Here is a 20,979-nt window from a genome sequence, read left to right as displayed (position 1 = left end):
AGTGTCTGTCTTTGTCTCTGAGGTGTGTTTCCTGTAGGCAGCAGAATGCAGGGTCCTCGTTGCGTATCCAGTTTGTTATTCTATGTCTTTTTATTGGGGAGTTGAGGCCATTGATATTGAGAGATATTAAGGTATAGTGATTGTTGCTTCCCGTTATATTCATATTTGGATGTGAGGTTATGTTTGTGTGCTTTCATTCTCTTTGTTTTGTTGCCAAGACGATTAGTTTCTTGCTTCTTCTATGGTATAGCTTGCCTCCTTATGTTGGGCTTTACCATTTATTATCCTTTGTAGTGCTGGATTTGTAGAAAGATATTGTGTAAATTTGGTTTTGTCATGGAATATCTTGGTTTCTCCATCTATGTTAATTGAGAGTTTTGCAGGATACAGTAACCTGGGCTGGCATTTGTGTTCTCTTAGGGTCTGTATGACATCAGTCCAGGATCTTCTGGCCTTCATAGTTTCTGGCGAGAAGTCTGGTGTGATTCTGATAGGTCTGCCTTTATATGTTACTTGACCTTTTTCCCTTACTGCTTTTAATATTCTTTCTTTATTTTGTGCGTTTGGTGTTTTGACTATTATGTGACGGGAGGTGTTTCTTTTCTGGTCCAATCTATTTGGAGTTCTGTAGGCTTCTTGTATGCCTATGGGTATCTCTTTTTTTTAGGTTAGGGAAGTTTTCTTCTATGATTTTGTTGAAGATATTTACTCGTCCTTTGAGCTGGGAGTCTTCCCTGTCTTCTATACCTATTATCCTTAGGTTTGATCTTCTCATTGAGTCCTGGATTTCCTGTATGTTTTGGACCAGTAGCTTTTTCCGCTTTACATTATCTTTGACAGTTGAGTCAATGATTTCTATGGAATCTTCTGCTCCTGAGATTCTCTCTTCCATCTCTTGTATTCTGTTGGTGAAGCTTGTATCTACAGCTCCTTGTCTCTTCTTTTGGTTTTCTATGTCCAGGGTTGTTTCCATGTGTTCTTTCTTGATTGCTTCTATTTCTATTTTTAATTCCTTCAACTGTTTGATTGTGTTTTCCTGGAATTCTTTCAGGGATTTTTGTGTCTCCTCTCTATGGGCTTCTACTTGTTTATTTATGTTTTCCTGGAATTCTTTCAGGGATTTTTGTGTCTCCTCTCTATGGGCTTCTACTTGTTTATTTATGTTTTCCTGGAATTCTTTCAGGCATTTTTGTGATTCCTCTCTGTAGGCTTCTACTTGTTCTCTAAGGGAGTTCTTCACGTCTTTCTTGAAGTCCTCCAGCATCACGATCAAATATGATTTTGAAAGTAGATCTTGCGTTTCTGGTGTGTTTGGACATTCCATGTTTGTTTTGGTGGGAGAATTGGGCTCCGATGATGCCATGTAGTCTTGGTTTCTGTTGCTTGGGTTCCTGCGCTTGCCTCTCGCCATCAGATTATCTCTAGTGTTACTTTGTTCTGCTATTTCTGACAGTGGCTAGACTGTCACTATAAGCCTGTGTGTCAGGAGTGCTGTAGACCTGTTTTACTGTTTTCTTTCAGCCAGTTATGGGGACAGAGTTTTCTCCTTTCGTGTGTGTAGTTTTTCCTCTGTACAGGTCTTCAGCTGTTCCTGTGGGCCTGTGTCTTGAGTTCACCAGGCAGGTCACTTGCAGCATACAAGTTGGTCTTACCTGTGGTCCCAAGGCTCAAGTTCGCTCGCGGGGTGCTGCCCACGGGCTCTCTGCAGCGGCAGCAACCAGGAAGACCTGTGCCGCCCCTTCCGGGATCTTCAGTGCACCAGGGTTCCAGATGGCCTTTGGTGTTTTCCTCTGGTGTCCGAGATGTATGTACAGAGAGCAGTCTCTTCTGGTTTCCCAGGCTTGTCTGCCTCTCTGAAGGTTTAGCTCTCCCTCCCACGGGATTTGGGTGCAGAGAACTGTTTATCCGGTCTGTTTCCTTCAGGTTCCTGTGGTGTCTCAGGCAGGGGTCCTGCCGCTCCTGGTTCCTCCCCCATGGGAGCCCAGAGGCCTTATACACTTTCCTCTTGGGCCAGGGATGAAACCCCACATTTTTAAATTAGACTTCAAGAGAGCTAGTTATTTCTAAGAGTTTATACAAGTAAACATGCCCACAAGCCAACCTGATCTAGACAATCCATCACTGGACTCTCCCTCTAGGTGACTGTAGGATGTGTCAAGTTGACAATGAAAACTAATGATCACAAAAGTGTTTATACAAATAAGGAGGGGATCTGGGATGAATGTAACTATCAGGAAGCAACCCATGAAAATATTACAGATAAAATAGGATACTATACTACCATTAATTAAGGCAATATATTGGTAATAACACACATGGATGCTCACAATATTGTATTCGGCTAAAAAAAAAAGATAAAATGTGATGTTTAGTATGGTCCTATGAAGAAAGAAAGTAAAAGGAGCCAGTTATAGCAGCATACTCTTGTTATACTAAATCTTGGGGTGCTAAGGCAAGAGAATCACAAGTTGGAAGCCAGCCTGGGCTATACAGAAAGACCTTGTCTCATAAGGAAAACAAAAAACATAAACTAAAACTATACATCAGTTGGTATAAACTCCTACTCAGAGTGACTGGGGAAGAAAGCCAATGCCAGTGACATTTTGAATATACCAGAACGATTCTGAAAACTTATATCATGTTAACTTTGCTCTAAAAAATCAAACCAACAGTGTATAGACCATGATCTTCTGTCCTGAGTCCACATTATGTTTATTAGGAAAATGCTGTGACTGTAGGAAACCCTGCTGTAAGTCTGTGGACTACCTAGGTAAGTCTTCTGAATGAGTAAATATTGGTCATAATTGGAGTGGGATATAGATTATGCAGATTTTGAGCAACACCAATTTGCAAGGCATTATAATTTTGAACTTATGGGACTAAGTTATATCCTCTTGATTTTTATGATATTTTACAGTTATCTAGGTAATTGCTATGGTGAATGCTAATAGCTAAAGATCATGAATGTGTCTCAATTCCTTTTGTTGGCGAACTAAAATGGAATTAAAGTTCAAGTGAGAATGTGAATCCCAGTCCATTTGAAGTCTAAAGTGAGTGAACTGGTGATTCAGAGAGAGTTCAGTACTAAACACTGATAGAATATATTTGACTAGTAATCATTTATTTTAAATCATTAAACGAATAGATAATTTTTTCAATAGTCACCTCTAAAAATATTCTATATAATTATGCAAAAGCTTTCTAGACAGACAGAATGGTACCTCTCAGGAGGACTGAAAATGGAAGCCAAACTATACTATATAGCAAAGCCCTGTTTCGAACAAACAAAATATCCAATGACTTTAATGCAGACAAATCTTTTATTTTTTGTTTTTGTTGCTTTCGTTTGTTTGTATCAGGGTCTCATGTATTTCAGCTTGACTTCTCTCTGTACCTGAAGATGATTTTGAACTTCTGATCCCCCTGAGTTCTGGTATTACAAAGATATAAGTACCATTTCCACCTTACTTGGCACTGAAGTTCAAACTCAGGGCTTAAAGCATGCCACCAACTTAGCTACAACTGCAGACCTAGAAAATCTTACCTAAAACATCGTTGGAGGCCCGTTGGTGACTGCCTATATCCATACCTGGTTGATATATACTTTACAAAATATGAGTATAGTAATGACGGCAAATATATCATCTCCAGGTTTCAAAGTTAGCTAGCCCTCTCCTTGTAGTACTGAGATTGTATGCCTTCACCTGATGTCATTATGGACTTAAATTTCCCCTTTGAGGTCATTTGTGTGATGTCCTGGACAAAAGATCTGGTCTGTGAGGTTTACAGACCTTTCTATCCAACCTATCAGAGTAGACAACTACCTATACAAGAACAAAACAATCCCAGGAAAACATTTCCTTATATCAAAATCAGAGGACATAAATTACAGAACTGCCATTAGAAATTTCTTATTCTGTAGATACCTATTCTTGCATATCTTTCAAATTTAAAAAATCAGACAACATAGCTGATTTGGTTATATCCAATATGGTTCATAAAGGAACATTTTAAGGTTATCTGAGCCTAATGTCTCACATCCAAAAGAGATTTCCAAGAACTTTGTCTTCTTCAAGAATCTAATTGGAATGGCTACAGAGGTTGCCTGGTTGTTAAGAGCATAACATCCTTTCATAGAAGAATCTGGATTCAGTTCTCAGCACTCCTATGAATGTTCGCAACTATTTGAAACTCCAATTTCATGGGATCTGATGCCTTCTTCTGGCTTCCTCGGGCACTTTGCAGGCATGTAGTACATAGACATTTAGGAAAAACATTCATACATAAAAAATAAAATAAATCTATTTTTTCAAAGATCTAATTTAAATTGTGGCAGGAGACCAAACAATTCCTGTCTATAATGGCCACATGGGTCTTGGCTCAAAGCTCAATTTTTTCAGCTATTCTGTGAATGACCTTCCCAGAATTCTGTATTGAAGATGTAATACAGATAGACTGTAATCCTCTAACTTGGCACAGCAGGCCCAACTCCCCCCCCAAAAAAAAACTAATATTGTTGGATTTATTTGGAAGACTTACCAATCATATCAAAGTCAAAGTTGTGAACACATGTTGCAAAGACAGAGAAGTCTAAGTGCAGACTTAGCTTCAGAGTTGGACAATAGTAAGTAAATGCCATAATTTAAAAACAGTTTGGGTCAGGTTGAGGATGTAGCCCAGTTGGAAGAGTATTTGCTTAGTATGCAGGAAAATTTGAGTTTGATCCCCAGCATCACATAAAACTGGGCACGGTGATAAATTCCTGTAATCTTAGCACTTTGAAGATAGAAACAGGAGGATCAGAAATGTAAGTCCAGCCTCCACTAAATAGACTGTTCAAGACCAGTTTAGCCTACACGAGACTCTGTCTCAAATAAACAGAAAGAAGTAGGGGTGGGTGGGTGGACCGGAAAAATGTCTCAGTGGTTAGGAGTGCACACTGCTCTTACAAAGCGGTTGGGTTCTGTTTCCAGTACCTACAGTAGTTCATAATTGCTCATAACTCAAATTCTAGATGACCCATGAACTTATTGGACACCTGCATGAACTTATAGGCCCACACACACATACATTTACATATACATATGCATATACATACACATAAATAAAATAAAGAAAGAAGAAATTAAGGAAGAAAAGAGTGTAGGCTATGTTTATTGATGAAAAAGGGTAGGGCATGTGGGGAAGATTACAGCACCCTAAGAAGCACCATTTCATTTTCTTTTTTTTTTTTACCATTTCATTTTCTAATGAGGTAAATGAGAAGAATGTTGATATCACAATATAAAACTATGAATTGAAAAATCGGGATAGACAGTTACCTATCTTTTTACCAAACTGCTGCTCCGCTATGCTCATGTGTAGCTGGTTACAACTTTAAAAAATGTTCTAGTGTTACAAATCTTTCCTAATTTCTCCATAATGACTTACTTGGGCCAAGAAAGTCAAAATTAAGAATGCTTAATTGAATTTTCAGCAAGAATCTCAATAGCATAACAATAACAGCAAAGTAACAGCAGCAGGGAGCATGGAGAAGAATGTAGTGGAAAGGGTCCCTTGACCTTTCAGCATCACAATAAAGCAAGCAAAGGCATTTGGGGCTGCCCTGGCTCTGGCAAACAGCCGCAGTTTTGTCTTTGAAGCCCTCAGTGATATTATTGAAATACATCTTCAAAAACAGGAAACTGTAATTTTGATTCTCTGACAACCTCTCCCTTTCTTGTGAACTGCCAAGCTAACCATGAGCTATTAACTTTGATTCACTTTGATAAGACAAAGGCAGTCACAAAACTATTTCCTTTTCACTTAAAACTCCAGATTTTCTGCAGTCATGAAGTGATGTCCCTTCTGCTCGTTAATGTGCCCATAAACATCCCTGACACAAAAGCCTATACAAAAGACAGAAGAGGGTTCACTTTAGTTTAGTTTGCAGCTAGAGTGGCAAGAAACATTTATCTTGATGAGAACAGAGTTGACTGCCCCTGTATTAGAATAAATAGCCCTTCAAAACAGCAGTGAGAATGGGTCTATTAGCAGGCCCAGGAGGCACTTCTATTTTATCAGAACCGGAAAGCAAATGGCTAGAAAAATTAAATGAAGTATCAGGAGTTGTTTGGTTTGGCTAGGTATGGTTAGGTTTAGTTTGGTTTGGTTTTCTCCAAATGTCCAGAGAGAATTGACCTAGAAATTGATTAACTAAGTCTCCTTACAGGGTCTAAGAATCAACATTTTTTTACTTTGCTGTTGCTTTTACTCAACTCCCCTCTGTCTTTAAAGGTAGTCCCATAAAAATCTATCATCAAGTAAATATGACTGTGTGCCAATAAAATTTTATTTACAAATATGGGTGGAAATCCAGTTTTAGCCCCCGACCCCTTTGACTTTAAGAACATTATTTTAACATACAGAAGAGGAAAACAACAACAAAATCAGTGGCGTGTCCCTTCACTCTCTGATCACTATATTCTTTCCTTCAACTTCCACTCCAGGAAGTGCTGGCCCTCTAGAAAAGAAATCTGCCTTTGCTCTGCTGCTTGTTTGCCTTCTGTCTACAACATCCCAGTCTCCCCATACATACCACCTCAAAAGTAGTTCCACAAAGACCCCTGAAGACATCCTGGTTCTCAAAGCTCAGAGTGGATATCCTATGCTTAACTTCCTGATCTTCAGAAATCTTCCAATGTCCTAAGCATTCTCTAAGTATAGAAACTGTCACTTTTTCGAGTCTATAAACTCAGTTTACCAGTTTGTCTTCCCATGCATCTCAGTATGCTACAGGCTCCTTTACTTTCACTTTTCTCCAGGGTTAACTTGATCCTTTCCGGTTCTAATCTTTAGGAGGCCCATCAACCATTGTCTCTCACATTCTTTCCTTGGGGTGATCTAGATAATCATAACTTCATATTATATGATCTCTGAGCTAAAACCTTAATCATCTTTCACCCGTAGAAGCTTCAATGACTACTTTCTCTCCCTGCGTCAGTCCCCTGTCATCAAATAGATACAAAATACCCACAGATATCAGCTTCCCTCCAAATGCAGAGCCAGAGTTTAGATGATCACTAAACTCTCTTAAAAAAAAACAAAACTAAAATCCTGGGCTGGAAAGATGGTTCCATGTTTGAGAGCACTTGTTCTTTCAGAGTACCTGGGTTTGATTCCCAGCATCCACATGGCAGTTCACAATTATTCATAGCTCCAGCTCCAGGATGTATGCACTACACAGACATACCTGTGAGCAAAGCAGTCATATACATTGAAGAAAACAAAACAATCAAAAGAAGAAAAAAAGATCTCTCTCTCTCTCTCTCTCTCTCTCTCTCTCTCTGTGTGTGTGTGTGTGTGTGTGTGTGTGTGTGTGTGTGTGTGTTCAAGACCTGAAAGTTCAAGGCTTGAGACCTGGAAAGAAAAGGAAGTTAAGGAGAAAGAAAGAGGAGGGGAGGGAGGGAGGGAAGGATGGAGGAAGGAAGGAAGGAAGGAAGGAAGGAAGGAAGGAAGGAAGGAGAGAACAAAGTAATAAGAAAATGCAGAAAATGCAGCCCCAGAAGTTTTTTGGTGCCTTTCTCTCTATGGAGTCCCAACAAATGCAGATCAAGTACACAATGTAAGGTGGACTAATACATGCATGTTATCAGCGAAGAATCCTTCATCCTATGCCCTTCCATGTGTTTGTTTTAACAGAACATCCCTTTACCTGTGTCCACTTCAGCTAAACATCCCTTCCCATGTTTGACTCAGCAAAACACCAGCCATTCCACTTTCCAAAGAACCCTAAAGTTTCCACTTTAGAGGGAGGGGAATATTATGAGCCATCAGCTCTATGTATTAACAAAAAACTTTATCCTATACTTTCTTGCTGACAAAAAAACTGCTTTTAAAATTTTCTAAGCTAAGCATGGTGGCAAATGTCTTTAATCCTGCACTCTGGATGCAAAGGCAGGTGGATATATGTGAGTTTCAGGACAGCCAGGGCTACAAAGCAAATCCCTGTCTCAAGAAAAAGAATCTAATCATTAAATATTTTTATTTGAACTCTTATATTCTTTCTAGAAGAAAATGTAATATTTCCTCACAAGAAAAGAAATGCCAATGTGCATATGAAAACCATGCGTGGGCATGCCTCAATGATGAAATGAAAGGCAGCTGCAAACCTTTTCAGCTGCTGTTACAGAACCTATCAATTGCAAATGCAAACACTGGATTTGCCTTCTAAAGATCACGTCCATTCGTTGCATCTTGCTATGCTTCCTTTACTCCTTTGATCAGCCCTGTTTATCAAGCAACAAGCCTTATGCCAAGAACTGGGCTGGATCAACAACATTCTCTATCAGCACCTTCCTTTTTTAACTGCGACATTTAATTCTGTATTAATAGATCTGTCATTAGTCCTTTCCAGAGTTGCCATTCACACACAGGTGCTTCAGTTATGTATAACAACAAAGATATACCATGGTTCTTATATTATAAAGTAATTGATGCTTCTCCTTAGAAAGGATTTAATGGATTCTTGCTGAGCTGGGAAAAGAGAATCGGCATGATTTGTGAATGATCATGCTTGTAAGGGACATCAGTTTCACATTGAGAGAAGAAAAGATGGACTTCAGTTTCTCAAATGAGGGGGATATTACCAATTGCATGTTAAACAACACAAATTTATCAGGGATCTGAGGCAAACTGTCTTCAAAATAAAACTAAGGTCACCAAACCCAGTCACTATTGTTGATGCCAAGAAATGCTTGCTGACAGGAGCCTGATATGGATGTCTCCTGAGAGGCTCTGCCAGAGCCCTACTGATACAAATGAGGACGCTTGCAGCTAACCATCAAACTGAGCATGGAGACCCCTATGGAGGAGTTAGAGAAAGGACTGAAGGAGCTGAAGTGGTTTGCAACCCCACAGGAAGAAAACAATATCAACCGCCCAGACCCTCCAAAGCTCCTAGGGACTAAACCACTAACCAAAGAGTACATATGGAGGGACCCATGGCTCCAACTGCATATGTAGCAGAGGATGGCATTGTCTGGGATCCATAGGAGAAGTTCTCGGTTCTGTGAAGGCTCCTTTCCCCAGTGTAGGAGAATGCTAGGGTGTTGAGGTGGGAGTGGGAACATTTTCATAGAAGCAGGGGGAGGGGGCATGGGAAAGAGGGGAAAGGGGATAACATCTGAAATGTAAATACATAAAATATCCAATAGAAAAATTTCCTATTGGAAAAAACAAAACAAAACTAAGGCCTCAAACTCTTAATTAAACATGGAATCTATATAGTGAATACAGCTTTCAAGTTTAGAATCTCTAAGTTCTCCAGATTGTTATAAAGAACATTATTCCCTGTATATAAAATTCCTAGTGCAAAGAAAGCACCCGTTAAGTGTCATTTTCTGAAGTCAGTTCAACCTACAACAGTTGACTCACATGTACTCTGGAATACATATATAGCTGTTTATATGAGTTCTGAGCATATGTATCAAGTGTTTGGGGAAATTGAAACAAATGGGTTATTTTAATTAAGAAGCCGTAAACTCATCTTTGTCTGTTAGCATGTTTATGGAGGTGTTAGACAGCAAACCCAGTATGCTGTGCATGGTAGGCAAGAAGTCTACTACTAAATTTCATGTCCAGCCCTTAGAAAATCTAGGTAATCTGACAGCTATAATAGAATCAGGTGCCTCAATCTGAGCACTTTGGATACTTGAAGTTGGATTTCTTATTTATTTATTTATTTATTTATTTATTTATTTATTTATTGGTTTGTTTGTTTGTGTTTACATAGGGTCTCATGTATCCTAGGTTGGCTTTGGACTATGTTCTAGAGAATGACCTTTAACCTCTGAGTTCCTTTCCTCTAGCTTCCAAGTCCTAGAATTACAGGTGTGTACCTCTAGGCTTGTTTTATGCATTGCTTTGAGTCAGACCCAGGGCTTTGATCATACTAGGTAAGCACTTTACTAAATGAGTTACAACCTCAGGCATGGTCTGCCTTTGTGTGGGAAGATGGGCTTGTGGTGTTCTGTGTACTGTAGGATTTTAGGCATCATTTAGAATCCTTGACCTCAACCCACTGGGTGCCACTTCCAGGTGTGACAACCAAAAGTATTTCTAGGTATGTCAATTGTCTCCTGAGAGGCAAAAATAGCTGCCAGTAGAGAACAGACTTACATGATAATTTTGTGCACTGGAAATATAGTATATCAGTGGTTCTCAACCTGTGGGTCGTGCTCCTCTGCTTTGGAGTCAGAAATTTACATTATGACACAATAGTAGCAACATTGCAGTTATAAAGTCGCAACAAAAATAATTTTATGGTTGTGGGGGTTACCATAACATGAGGAACTATATTAAATGGTGGCAGCACTAGGTAAGTTGAGAACCCCTTTAGTAGATGGTCTTGAGAATCAAATGAAAGGCAAGTAGAAACAAAACTGAGGACGCGTAAAGTCTTAACTCAGGTGTTCTTGGTGTTTTTAATACCCAGGAGATTTTACCATCCTGCCACAAAACAATAGTCCATCAGGAGCTCAGTGAGGAGGAAAGGGGCATTGGAGACACTCGGTGAGTCCAGCAAATGCAATGTTAAAGAGAGGTTCCCGCTCTAAAGTGCCATTTCATCCTCAGTATTTGGTGCTTAACTTTGCCATATGCTGACGTGGGAAACCACAGAAGCCTTGAATTTGTAAAGAGTGAAGTCCTGAGGGAAGGTGGGTTGTTGACATGGCCACTGTCATGTCAAGGTCTAGCGCTTCAAACCCGTGGAAAAAGCCTTCCTTGGGTCTAAGTTCAAATGTTGACAGTGTGTGCAAGTACTGATGTTTATAAAAGATTGACCAATGTGTGCAAAAATCTAGCAACTGAAGCATCCATCTCCCCCTCCCCCTTTCAGGATGTTTCTAGCCTTAGAGGCTGGCCTACAGACACCTCCCACTGAGGGTAACTAACCCTGCCCTCATCCTGTTCATAATAAATGCACTGAGGGTCAGGGTTGTGAGGTAGTTGGTGCCATTCAATCAGAGCATGTGCAGTCTACCTGAACCCAGCTTTTCTGTTTATGTGTCTGTGTCACTGCCCTTCCTTCATTCCCTTGTTGCCTCTAGTCAGGTTTCCAAGCACTAAGCCATGTAGTGCAGTCTTGGAAATACTGTAGGCCCTGGACCTATGTCTCTACAAGTAAATACATCAAATCCATACTTAGACAAGGAAGCATTTTCCAAGTGGCTCACTGCATCCTGAATGACAAAATCAGCTAAGAATTTGCTCCTATGCTAAGGGTATTGTAATCTAGTCTGGGGGACTTCTCACAAGGACTCCTCCATAGGAAGAGTCCTGCTCCAGTTTCCACAGAAATCAGAGTAGTAAATCAGGGTAGTCTTTGCGAAAGACATAGAGTACTCTTCCTTTCTTTTTTCTGTCTTTGTATCCCAAGAGAGCCTTGAACTCACTGATCCTCCAGGCTTCACCTCTAGAGAGCTAAATTACAGGCAGGTACCATCCTGTCTGCTAACTGGTTTTTTTTTTCCTTAAGTAACCAGAGCTGCTATATTCCAGAGAAAAAATGGTTTACTTTTTATTTTTATGTTTTTCCCAGCTTAAAAAAAATTGCTAAAAAAGAACCTCAGGATTGTGGAGAACATCAAAATGTAAATGAGTGAAAAGCATTTAAGCATCTGGGAGATTATTGGCAGACACTTTATCACATGGACCATGGGCCACCTGCATAAACTCAGCGCCATGATTGGCTATTGAAGCTTAAGTCATTAATTCAAACAACTGGGTGTGACTTTTTTTGCCTCTGATTTTTTCTGACATTTTATTATTATAAATTGCAAACATTTATCAAAATCAAAAGACTTCTCTAGAGGATACTCAGGGTCTCCTATATTCTACCAGTAATATTTGGCTATGCAGGTTAAATGTCCTTTATGAAAAAATGATTGGAACCAAAAGTGGTTTAAGCTTGGGATCTTTTTCTTCTGATTTTGAAATGGTTGCATATATACAAGAGTATATCTTGGGGTTGAAACCTAAGTCTAAACATGAAATTTATTTCTGTTTCTTTTATGCCCATATACGTGGAGGCTGAAGACGGTTTTATACGGTAATTTAGTGTTCCTTCATTTTGACTGAGATGGATCCCATTAGGTGAGATGTGAATATTTGTGTGTGTGTGTGTGTGTGTGTGTGTGTGTGTGTGTGTGTGGTATCATAATAGTTCTCAAAAAATTCTTAGATTTTGAACAATCTCAGATGTTGAATTTTCAGATTAAGGATGATCAACATGTATTTACTTATTACATACTCATTCAACTTTCTGTCCCTCAGTCTTTTTGTAAATCAAAATAAACATGGAAAAATTAACTTAAAAATGGTCTCCCTCTTGCCCTTGTTGGTAGAAATCATTAATGTCAGTTGGTGAGTTTACATAGCAGGGTTGAGTTGGTTGTTGAGGATGTGAGTGGATCAGACTTACTGTTGTTAGCAACTGACTCTCTAGATTACTATACTGATCCTGGTCACTCTTAAGAAATAGCATTGAAATTTGCTAGAACATTTCCTGTGGGCTTTGTAGATAACCTCTAGTGAGAGAAAAAAAGAAAAACTTACAGAGCCCATGCTCACTCTGATCACTTTGGTTAGCTCGCAAAGCCCATGTGAAAAAAAAATGCATTTTCCAGTCTCTGTGCTTCCTCCCCCATAGTAACTTCAGCCAGACTTCCTCATTATTGGAGGCTTGAAGATTTGTATCTGGAAGGGCAAAGTTGCCTCTTTCTGAGAGAGCTGAAGAATTCTCCCCCTAGGAAAGGAGATCAGTTGCCTCATCTGAAAATTTAGAAAGTCTTGGATTGGGGTTAGGGGTGGGAGGCTATTGTAACTCAGTGTCTTGTTCCTACTGAACAATGCTGAATCCATTTCTTGCTGCTTACATCAAGGAAATCACTTTGCAATTCTCATTTCTCTCCACCTGACATCAAATCCCACTTTGATGGGGAATTGTTCCTTAGCGTGTCATTCATTCAGAGAGAGTGAGAGAAGTGGGGTGAGGGAGAGGGAGATAGAGACACAGAGACAGAGACAGATACACACAAAAAAAAAACAACAAAAAAGGCACCATTCACTTCTTAGCAGAATACCATTGAGTGTGTGTGTGTGTGTGTGTGTGTGTTTGTGTGTGTGTGTGTGTGTGTGTGTTTTCTGTTGCAGGCAGAGGCAGAGCCCGGAATGATAGTGGAATAATAAGCTGAAATCCTTGATGAAGCATTAGTAAATTGTATGAACCCAGATGGGGTATAAAGCAGCTAGAATCGCTGTACAGAGGCTTCAGCAAAATTTGCCCTTTTTTCTTAGCATATCTGAAGCTCAAAATAGAAGGAAATCTGAGGCAAGGATGGCTTCTAATTGCCCAAGATATTTCATTGGCTAACTTGAGTACCAAAAAGACTGTGGGGAAATGGGGACTGCTGCTGCTGCTGCTGCTTGTTGTAAGAAATTAAAAGATTTCCTGCTAGTTTCTGAGAAGGGGATGTGAGGGGTGCGGGGGTAGCTATAAAGTGCATTGCCTTATGAAGGGGTGAGAGTGCCCCCACCCACCCACCCACCCAGGGGAAAACCCTGATATCCAGCATCCTGGCTAATTTCACCAGTCTGTCATAGTTGCTTTAGTACAGAATGTTAGGGAGGGCAGCATGAAGAAAAGAGTGTGGATGAAGGAGCTAGTCACACTACACTCATGTATCAGAGACAGGATGCAGAGACACATATGAATGCTAGTGCTTGGCTTACTTCCTCCCTTGATGTAGTCTGAGGTCTTAGCTGAAGGACTCAGGCTGCCACCATTCAGCGTGGATATTCCCTCATAGACACACGCCAGGGTAAGAGTCTCCTAGGTGATTGTAAATCCTGTTGGGCTGGCAAATGAAAATGAACTCTCATGGATGCTAGGATTGAGTCGTAGCTTATGTAGTACTTTCCAAGGTAGAGCTGTGCATGTACCCGAGACAAGAACCAGTGTTGAAGTAGGAGGAGAATTGAGAAACACAGGGACTAAGACTGTCAAAGTAGCCCAAGTGGAAGAAGCAAGGAGAGAAACAGTTTGGTGTGACCCAGAAATGGAGAAAGAACTGTATGCATGATCATTTCTGTTCTCTGGAGCTAGGATGTACACACTTCTGAGCAAAACCCACTAGTCCTGTACATTTAAGGTCTGGGTTGTTTCAAATACCTTCTATTCTTTGATATTCTAGAAGGGAAAATAGGGGTTTTAAGCCATTTCCTAGCAGAGGAAAGGGCCTGTGTGCTTAGCTAAAAGGATTCTGGTTGCTTATTTTTCTCTTCATGGTATAAGCACCTGAATCCTGTTGGATGCCATAGACACTTGGTTCTATGCTCTTGGACTCCAGGATTTTTCTGGAGGCCAGACAATTGAAAGTGTGGGCACTGGGATCAGCCCTTGTGTAAAAGGAAGCAAGGCATTTAAAGAATGTGTACTTTTGATGCCCCTGAACATGGCTTCTGCCTCTTTGTGTTTTCATGAAGCAATACAGTTTACATGATGGCCAATTCAGTGCTAGGGAGAAGCATGTCCTAGTTGCAGAAAGCCTTAGGGTACTCCTTACAGATTATTCTGTTTAGCTTAGGTCCGTGCCATAAATTTTTGTTGGGCAGCTCTTTCACTCTGAAGGATCACTACAGAGTCATGTATGGTCTGATACCAGCGAATGGAGGAGGACAAGAGTGAAATACACTTGGTTCCAGGGAACTATGGTCCAAACAATGACTGCTGAATCATTTTTTAAATTATGTATGTGTATAGGGTGTGTCTGTGTCCACCTGTGTGTGTGCTCATGGAGACTAGAGCCATATCTGATCGTTATGAATTTGGAGTTACTCAGTTCCTTTGCAAAAGAAGCACATACTCTTAATTTCTGAGTTATCTCTCCAGCCTCATAGGCACTCTTTTTGAGACAGGTCCCTAGGCTGGCTTTGCGCTCACTATGTATCTTGCCTTAAACTCCTGATCCTGAAGCCTCCACATCCCAGATGCTAGGATTGCAGGCATGCCTCACCACTTCTAAAAGTGGAGAATTAATATGCCATTAAGATAGTTTAAAATAACTAGCCCATTTTGTTTGGTTTCAGACCCAGGACAAGGGATTGAGGTGCATATTTTACATATCAAATCAGTCCTGGCCTCCAGGTTCTATCAGCATCCCTCAGTCCCTACTTGGCATACCCTGCTCCTAACCCCTGAGATTTCCAGTCCAGGGGCTGGGTTGCCCTTCCCCCAGAGGTCTCTCTCTGTCTCTCTCGGTCTGTCTCTCTCAGTGTCTCTGTGTCTCTGTCTCTCTGTGTCTCTGTCTCTCTGTGTCTGTCTCTCTCTCTGTCTCTGTCTTTCTCTCTCTGTCTCTCTCTCTCTCACTCTCTCTGCCTCTCTCTCTGTCTCTCTCTCTTTCAGCATGTGCTTTTTCTACTCCAACACCTTTCCGCTGGCCTCAATCCTTGGGGCTAGTGAACTGTCCTAACAGCCGCTTCCCAATAAAACTGCCTTTAATCTAATCTAATCTGGTTTGGCTTGAATTGGCTCATTTCACCGGTGGAGAAATAACCTATCACCTTTATTGGGTGATTATTGTAATTCAATGAACATATTTGGTCCTTATAATACTTTGACCTGCATGTTTAGAGAATTTGAGACATCAGAAATTATTGTCTATACCATCTATGGGGAGTAAATCAATCCAGTGTGAAGCATGAAAACACTCTGAAGAGCAAACTTGAGCTCAGAAAGGGCGAGGATTGTAGGTGTAGTGGCTCGCGTCTGTAATCCCAGCACAAAGGACGCTGAAGCATTGTTGGATGTTCTTGCTAGCTTGGGCTGCATAGGAAGACCCTGCTCAAAGAGCCACAGTGAAGACAAATGAGAGACCAAAATAAAAGGGAACGGGGAATCACAGAAAATGTTGAAAGTATTAAAAGAGGCTGGGACTATGGCTCAGGGGTAGAGTATGTGCTTAGGCACTGGATTCCATCCCCAACTCAATATAATATAATATAATATAAATAAAAGTATTTGGGACTGGGAATGGAACTCGGTCGGTAGGATATTTGCCTGAAATGCACAAGTGCTGAATTCTAACCCTAGCAATGCATGGACTGGGTGTGGTAACACATAGCCTGTGGTTCCATATCATGCCTAGCATTTAAGCACTCAAAAGATTGAGGCAAGAGGAAGAGAACAGGACAGCCCCCGCTACAGAACAAGTTGGGGGCCAGCCTGAACTATCCAAGACCCTTATATGTAAACATTTAAAACGTGTGGAAAACTACTGAGTCAGGGTAACAAGATGTAATTATAACAAATGGATTCCTTCCTCCAGCAATCTTTGTGCAGACTAAGAGGCAAGCACAAGTCCAAGTGTTACAGAATAAGAGAGACCTGGTCTCTGGAACACTAAAAAAGACTGTGCTGTGCCAAGTGTGGCGCTTCGGCACATGTGGCGTTTTCAACTGAAGTCACTGCAAGGGCCTGCCTCCAGAGCAAAGTCCCTCTGTGTCCTTCTGCTCTTCTCTCCCACCTCCCTTATCCTTCATCTGGACAGCAGAGAAGAGAATCTGGAACTTCTTTCCTCCCCCTCCTCCCCCTCCTCCCCCTCCTCCCCCTCCTCCCCCTCCTCCACCTCCTCTCCTTTCCCCTCCTCCCCCTCGTCCCCCTCCTCCTCTTTCCCCTCCTCCTCCAAGTGGATGATAGTAATGAAAAGCTCTATTTCCTAAAGCTAGTGTTCAATACTAGCTAAACATCTGGCCCTAAAGAAATTCTCTGAACTACCTTGCAGCACAGTAGGTCATAATATCCTCATTACAAAAGAGAGCCTACCCTACTCTGGGGAGGCAGGGATGCTACTCAGAGAGATGGAGAACTTACTGGGCTTCCCTGCTTCCAGGTATTCTATTAGATCATATTGTCTATTTGGAATTAAATGTAACTATAAAAATAGATGGCTTTCCTGTAGTTTATCATGTCATATGAAACTTGTTACAAGAGGCTGGAGAGATGGTTCAGTGGTTAGGAGCATGTGCTTTTCTTGCAGAGGACATGGGTTCTACGTAACCACATGGCAGCTCACAATTGTCCATAACTCCAGTTCCAGGAGTTCCGATATCTTTGCCTTTCCCTAGTCAGACACCAGACCCAAATGTGATACACATACATGCATGCAGACAAGCATTCAAATGCACAAATAAAAAGTAATAAATATTCTACCGGCAACTTTGAGTAAATAAGTACTAAAATGATTAGGGAAATGTTGCTTGTGACCTTTAAGCTAGTCAAGGGGAGGTCTCGCCCCTTTTAGTTCTGACAACAATTCACCTCTGAGGTAACACAGAGTGTAGGAAGAATCACCTGATTACTCTTGACAAACAAGCTTCCATCTCTAGATGAAATTTGAAGCTCCTGAATTTAATGGCATTTTAACCACTAAGAAAAAAAAATCATTAAGACTTTTCATAAGAGATCGGATGAGATGACTCAGTGGATAAAGGGGATTGATGCCAAGCCAGAAAGCAATGAGTTCAAACCCCAGGACCCATGTGGTAGAAGGAGAGAATCCATTGCTGAAACTTTCCTCTGACCCCCACCCCCACCCCCACTCCACATGCATGCACACCTGCATCCACACTAAATGAATAAAGCATAATATATTCTTAATTAAAAATATTTTCATAATGCTAGGCATGGCAGCATAGGCATGCAATCCAGTACTTGGGAGCACGAGTTCAATGTTGGCTTAGGCCACATAACCAGACCCTGTCTCAAAGGAAAAAGAAAATTCACAAAGGGCAGCCACAATATTGTACTGATCTCATTCTGAGGCAGCTGAATAAAGAAAGACTCCATATGCTAGAACAGTTTCTTTGATCACTGAAAGCTAATAGCTTTATTACCTAGAGTTTCCTTCTTGCTTCCCAATTCCTTCTGTTTGGAAATTGTCCCTTTTCAAGTGCACATGTTTAATATGGACATTAAAAGAAGAGTCTGTCCCTTACTCTGTCAGTTTATAATTTGAGTAATAATATGCAGTAACCCATCTTTGCATTTTGAATGTCAGCTATGATGAGTTTAAGAGCTCTTGATTTCACCCAATTCAGTATGTGCTAGTTTTCTTAAGTTACTGGGGTGGGTGTCTTTTTTTCTTTCATAAATAAAAATGGGCTCCTTTTCTAGGAGTTCTTGGGGCTCATTCATTTAGCTCTATGTTTCTCTTGAGGGTCCTAATCTTTTCTTTGGCTCACCTTCTGTCGCCCTCCCTTTGGTCTCCCGAGGGAGATTAGTTTCCTTTGAATGTCATTAACACTTTATAATTAGCCAGGAAGTCAACAAGAACACCAAATGTCCTTTTCCCATCACTGACGAACAGTTTTGTTTTGTGTTCTGCAGCCCAGGCAGGAACTGGTTGGGATATGACGCCCTCCATCAGAAGAGAGTGATTGATTCCACAGAAGCTCCTGACACGCCCTGCCAGGCTCAGAACTGAACAAGCCTTTCTTTCCAGTCACGTGGTTAATGCTTTTGTGCTGCACAGCTTATTCCCTCCACAGCTTCCTCCTAAGACACAACAGGAGAGAACCAATAATGTTTCTGAAAGGCAGAATGCAAAAAGTCCCCAGATTCACAGTCTGGCAGACCCAAAAGCAAGACGGAACTCAGCTAACATACTTGCCTTCTTCATCAGGTTGTAACGTATAATTTGCATATAGTAACTTTCACCTGCAAGCCTGGTATTTGGAATTATATTTTCTATAATCTGTAATGGAAATTACATTCTATTTAAAGCCAGGAAGTGGGGATTGTAAGCCTCCCCTCAGTCCCCCACCCTTGTCACAGTGTCTCTGAACGTTGTGTGATCTGTAGAATGCGAGCATGTAAGAGCATGTTTGGCCTGGTGGTGTAAACTTGTAATCTCAGCTACTCTGGAGGCTGAGGTAGGAGAATTTCAACTTCATGGCCTGCCTGGGTAATCTAATGAGACTCTGTTTAAAAAAAAAAAAACAAGACTGGAAGATAGCTTTGTGGTTCAGTATTTCCTAGGCATGCGCAGGGACCTAGGTTCAATTCCCAGTACTAGGAAAAAATAATGAAGAACCTAAAAAAAATCCTTTCTGTGATACTCATCTACAGTTTAATGGGTCAGCAGCAAATTCGATTGCCTGCTACCATGCCAGATGACCTGAATTCAAGTCCAGTGGCCTACCTGGTGGAAGGAGATGCATAAACACACACACACACACACACACACACACACACACACACACACACACACGGTGGGGGGGAAGATGGAAGGAGGGAGGGGGAGGGAGAGGGAGAGGAAGGGAGAGGGAAAGAGGGAGAGAGAGGAGGGGGGCACACACAGACAGAAACAGACAGAGACAGGGAGACAGAGACAGACAGAAAAAAAGAATAGGTAGTAAATAAAACAAACTAATCTGAAGCAAATGTCTTCTTGAAAGACACTTGAGAACTTTGTGGTGGAAGTTTCCTGTCTAAAGGAGAAAACTCTACAGCTCAAAGTTCTTTGACAGTTGCTGCTGGAAGAATCTCAAAGCATAGGAATGAGCGGTTCGCAGCCCTGTTCCTAAGCTAAACTATGCCTCATGCCTCACTGCTTTTGCCAGCCCTGTCTTTGATTTGGCTCAAACACTGGGAACAGGGAGTCAGGCTTCTCAGCAAGTCCAGGCCTTCTTGGATAGGGGCCAGATCACTGTGAGTAAAGACTGGGCAGGCAAACAAGCTTCCGTTCTTAACAGAAACAATCTCCTTCCGCTCTTCTTTCAACCTGATGTCAGCTGAAAGACACCAAGAAGAAAATGTCCACCATTCTTCAGTTATAGATTTGGGGGAAGGGGGCTCTGTTTCATCAGCATCGAAAGAAGTGTCTGAGCATAGTGAAATGAACTTCTAGTTCATTCTGCTTTTGTTGTCTCTCCTTCCCTAAAAGGACTCAATGAGTGCTTGGAAGGAATGGAGTGCATACACCTCCCTGGCTAGTCTATGGCTGAAACTGGTACAGGCCATCAGGATGAGGCACTGATCTTTAAGTATTTGGAAATTGTTATCCCAGTGTAAACTCCTGGCTTGATAGCCACAGTGGCGGGAGGAGACTTAGCCTGTGGCCCTTCTCCTCCAGGTGGGCACAAAGCCTAATTGATAGACGTGAGAAAAGGAAGGGGATTTCCAGGCAAAGGATGACCTCATTCCTTAAGTTCTGGCTATTCATGGCAGCTTTGGTTTTCTTTTAATTTTTTTGAAAGTGGATTTCCATGAGACCCTTAGGAATTTGAGAAAAACACATCAAAGTCTAGATCACTCCAGTTTGTATGAGCCGGTCAGACTCAGAGCTCCCCCATTAAGATGACATCAGGTAGTGACTGACACATTTCTCTGTTTCTGAATCTTACATAGCACATTCTAACATGCCACCTTTATTTTTATGGTGCTTGCTGTCTGTTTTCTCTCCTTCAAATGCAAGAGCATGGGAGATAGGACTCATACAAAACAATGAAGAATTTGTAATATTATCACCCGTGTGTTCACCAATCTTCCCGTGGCCTCTTCTGTGTTTATTGCTACATCATATATGTCACCTATGACAGTGCCACGGGTGCATATAGAACATCAAAACTCATCCAAGCACATAGTTAAAAAAGGCCACTTGTTGTATGTCATTAATACCTCAATGGAGCTGAAAATAAACATTTAAAACAGTCTCTTCTAATGCCTCCATCAAAAACTATCATGAGAGCCTAATGGTCAGTTTAACTGGTTATTTTGGGTCTCATTTTTCGTTTTTCTATGACAGCATCAGGATTTTACCACAAGTCATCAAGACTGCATATGTTATCTTGGTGCTAACAAAGTATTGTTATGCTTCTCATGGTCACATTTTAAGATTTTATTTCAGGAACTATGTTGGTTGGTGCTCCTATTGTGAC

General features: G+C 41.1%; 1 long non-coding RNA gene across 4 annotated transcripts in view; it reads left to right on the top strand.

The window, feature by feature from the left end:
• Nucleotides 1-2,718: 2,718 nt before the first annotated feature.
• Nucleotides 2,719-20,979, top strand: part of LOC120099363 (uncharacterized) — a 33,770-nt gene continuing 15,509 nt past the window's right edge. Inside the window, exons 1-4 of one of the 4 annotated variants that reach the window (XR_015646957.1) lie at nucleotides 2,719-2,770; nucleotides 10,475-10,551; nucleotides 12,072-12,135; nucleotides 18,428-18,722. This is a non-coding gene — a long non-coding RNA (uncharacterized LOC120099363). Of the gene's footprint in view, nucleotides 2,771-10,473; nucleotides 10,552-12,071; nucleotides 12,136-18,427; nucleotides 18,723-20,979 lie in introns of those variants that run through there. The other 3 variants (XR_015646958.1, XR_015646956.1, XR_015646960.1) reach the window with 3 other exon arrangements.

The sequence above is a fragment of the Rattus norvegicus genome, chromosome X (genome assembly GCF_021556685.1).
Source record: "Rattus norvegicus strain SHRSP/BbbUtx chromosome X, alternate assembly SHRSP_T2T, whole genome shotgun sequence".
NCBI classification, from domain to species: Eukaryota; Metazoa; Chordata; class Mammalia; order Rodentia; family Muridae; genus Rattus; species Rattus norvegicus.
The sequence above is the reverse complement of the archived record's forward strand: the minus strand, read 5'-3'. Positions and strand labels throughout refer to the sequence as shown.